The sequence below is a fragment of the Aptenodytes forsteri genome, unplaced genomic scaffold, assembly GCF_000699145.1.
Source record: "Aptenodytes forsteri isolate BGI_AS27 unplaced genomic scaffold, ASM69914v1 Scaffold147, whole genome shotgun sequence".
NCBI lineage: Eukaryota > Metazoa > Chordata > Aves > Sphenisciformes > Spheniscidae > Aptenodytes > Aptenodytes forsteri.
The window spans coordinates 863,672-867,689 of record NW_008795320.1 but is presented as its reverse complement, the minus strand read 5'-3'; positions in this window follow the sequence as shown (position 1 = coordinate 867,689).

The window sequence follows — 4,018 nt, the reverse complement described above, 5'->3', positions numbered from 1 at the left end:
CGGGAGCCGGGAGCCATGGGATGGGGGCGCTGGGGGGGGGGAGGATCGCTGCCTCCTGACCCAAATCCTGCCCGTGGAGGCTTGGCCCCTGCAGGCGGGGGGGGGGGCGTGCCGCGGGGGGCCGGGGCGGAGAGGGGGGTGGGGGGGGGGGGGACACACGACACAGGGAGGCTCTGGTGCTGGGGAGTGGGGTTTGCCCACCCAGCAGGGCGAGGGTGACGGGGAGGACACGGGGGAGGGCGAGCCCAGGGATGCCCGTGGTCCTGGCGGGATGCACCGGCGGATGCAGGAAAGCCTCCCGCTCCTTGCCCCATCCTGAGCGACCCCATGGGTTCGTTAGCGCCGGTGCCCGGAGCCGGGGTCTTCCTCCGCATCTGCCACAGCTCGTTCAGCCTTTATAGATGATCAACTCCCTCGGCTTCCCCGGTACCGAATCATTTCATTGCAACTGAATTTGCAGAACGGAGCCGAGAGGTGGGCAAAGACCCTTGTAGGGGAACGAGCAGCCACCCCGTGACCCGCTCGCTGGCTCCAGACCTCGTCCTCCTGCCCCCACTTTTGGCAGAGATGGAAGTTAAACCCGACAGCGACCCGTGATTCTCACCGACGTCCCCCGGGGAAACGCATCTGGAGGGGAAAACACGGGCGTTAGCTCCCCGTCCAAGTGCTTTCCCAGTGGGTGCCCCCGGAATAAGCTGCACCTTCGGGCACAACCGCAAATCCAGGTCTCCAGCAGCTGCTTGGCCCATTGAGAAAACAAAATACCCCCTTCGTTCCTTTGCTGTTAGCTTTGCTCACGCTCAGAGCGCTGAATCCATCCAGAGCACAGTCAAACCTCATCCCCCTCCGCTGCCGTGGTTCGAGCTGCGGCTGCCCCGGGGGGTTCCCGCTCCCCAGCCGCGTTCCCACGCCAGGAGCCGTTTCCCAACTCGCGTGTGGTCCCTTCATCACCCCAACGGGTCCCTGTGCGCTCCGGGGTCGGGCGCTGAGCTCCCACTCCCCTGGGACTCTGAGGTTTTCCCTTTGAGGATGCTCCAGAGAAGAGGCTGCACTCCCAGGGGGGCCACCCCTGCGGCGGCTGCTCCCCACCATGCCTGGGCTGATGGAAACCTCCTGCTCTTTTTCTTTTCCCCGCTCTGAGAAGATAGAAAGCCATCGCTGGCTCATGATTAAGCTCACTGAGCTAATGAGCCAGGGAAACGAAGGTGTGGAGGGGATGGGGAGGCAGTGCGGGGTTTTTTTTTTTGGTGGGGGAGGATGTAATCTAACAGGGAAATCACCGAGGGCACGGCTTGGACCAGCTCTGGACTCAGTGGATGCTCCAGCCCCACCACACACACCAGGGAAAGGCTGGAGAAAACCCCCAAAGCCACGTCTGGAGGACGGGGGCATACGATTCAGGGGGTGAATTAAAGATGCCGGACGAGGGGAAGGGGAAGAGGAAGAAATTCAGCCTCATTTCCCAGCAGACGGGGTTTGTTTCTGGGTTCGGAGTGTTTAATGCTTACCTGGGGATTCTTCTGCCGGCAAATTATCCTAACGAAGCTGGCGTGACTTTGGCAGGACACCTACGCGCGTTCCCTGATCCAGCCTGGCTGTGCACGGGGAGGGAGAAGAAAAGCAGGAGAGATCAGTCAGCTCATCTACAAAGAGAAACCCCATCCTTGAGCAGCCCAAAGCCCCCGGCTCCCTTCCACCTCGGAAGCCAAAATTCTGCATTTAACTCCGACCAGGTCTGGTGGCTTTGCAGGACCCCGAGACCCCCAGGGTTGGGGGCTCCCGGGCTGGAGGGGGGGAGCTCAAGGCTGAGGGAGACTCCATCCACAGGGAAAACCGAGGCCAGAGCTCTGCCCGGCCACTAGCTCCGTGCAAAGGCGTGCCGGGATGTTTCATGCCGCCCGCTAATTGCCGGAAGACGCAAACCCATCGGGTTTTGTTCTGCTGGCTCCCCTGCAGCCAGGGAGAAGGGTGCCGGGGGGACGGCCTGGAGCAACACCCCGGCGTCGCAAACCTGGTGCACCGACAAAAAAAAAACCAACCCCATGGTGACATCTCCCTACCTGCGAGGTGCATCACTGCAGAGCTCTCGAAAAGCAGGCAGCACAGGCAGGAGCAGCACCACGATACGGGAACCGCTGGGAATAACGTTCCTTGATATAAAAGAGCCGCCCAGCGAAGAGGGGCTGCCTCGGGTTGGGGTCTTACATCCACGGGGGGTTATAATCCCCCCCCGAATCCCCAGTTCCCCCGAGACGAGAGCCTGGGGCGACGCGGGTACCACGCAGCATCCACTTCAGGAGGAGCTGGCTCACGCCGAGGACGGTGCACGAGCCGGGTCAGGGTCTTTGGAGCAGACGGAGCGAGGGTCGGCGTGCCGGCCGCCCCGAGCTCAGGCGATGGGCGCAGTGCTGAGTGCCCGGGATGGGGCTTGCATAAATGGGATTATTTCTGCATCGCAGGGGGAAGGAACACATTTGATGAGGTTTCCACGTATCACTTGAACCCACAAACCCCGATTTACCCTTCTCTAGGGCTGTCAACTCAAAACCTCATAAATCCCATCGAACAGCTCCATCCCGGCCATTCTGAAACACGGGAGAAGCCGGTTTTGTAGCACACCACCCACTTATCTCACAGACCTGTAATTAGCAGAGCAGGAGGCTCAGACCTGGCGCTAATTTTAGCAGCAGACTTCAAGGAGTCGGTCCCTTCTCTGCAGGACGATGGCCACCGGGGAAGAGCACCCGAGGGCTGACGTGCCATGCGCTCTCCTGCTTTTAAGCCTGACTTAAAAGCGAGGCTTTGTTACTGCAAAAAGGGAACAAACAAAAGTTGTTTTGTTTTACAGAAGTCATTATTTCACAGCTTGGGTTGCCTGACAAATTCCTTTTTAAGTAAACAACTTTTATCCTTCGGAATAGAAGTCCTTATTCAAATAATCATTATTAAGGCAATTATTAAGGCTTTTGCTAAGCCTCAATTCAGTTTTCCCATCCGATTCACCTGGAGGAAGATGGCTCGGCTGGTTCCAGCATCCCCTCGCCCCCCCGCTCCCTGCCCTGAGCCGTCCCACGTGTTCCAGTCCGGGATGCCCCAAACCGCATCGACTGCCGCTTTCCCCCATCACCGCCAAAGTCCGGAGAGGGGAGTGGGGGATTGACACGAAAAACAGCTTTTTAGCATTTTACTTGTGTTTAAAAGGGTTTTTAGACGTCTCTCCCTGGTACGCCTTAAACCTACTGCGGCTGTGACGATGAAGGGGGGCTCTCTTTTCATCACATAATTCATCTTTAATAGCAAAGAAGGTATTTAAAGAGCCAAACTTTCCCTTTTTCGACCGTATTGATCGCAGCCTAAGTTTTTCTTCTTTCCCTGGCCGAGAACAGCGCATCGAGGTGCAGGACACGAGGGAGCAGCTCCCCGCTGTCTCAAGCAAGGTGAGACCCCGCAGCCGGCTCCGAAGCGGGAGCTGATGCAATCCCGCCCCGCTGTTACACGGCAGCCGCATCACGCTGCCACTTTTGGGACCCGGCCAAGCATTTGTAAGGTCGAAAGGAAACCCGAAGCCTCTCTGCTCCCGAGGGGATCCCCTCGGCGCGGAGCAGAGCTGGGGGTTCAGAGCGGGCCGAGCCACGGGGCAAGCCCCGACAAGCGGAGGGGAAAGCTCCCGTGTAGCTGGTGGGGAATGGGAATAAAACAGGTCGCGGACAGTATTGCCACGGTCGTCAGGAGGGATTCAAATCCTCCCGGCTCTCAGTGCTCTGAAGGTGATGCGTTTCATCTCATCACATCACAGGAGGGCCCCCTCCTCCTCCTCCTCCTCCTCCTGCCGAGGGGCTCAGCCCCTGCCCCGGCTGCTGGGGGCAGCAGACCTGTAATTTCCAGTGGCTGCATTTCCTACCGCAGCCCCTGTACGGGGAGTTTTTCCAGGGTGGAGTGTAGTGGAGTTAACCCTTCCGATACCAGCGATATCTAAATCAGTGCACACAATTAGCTCGACAGAATCACCTCCGTGACT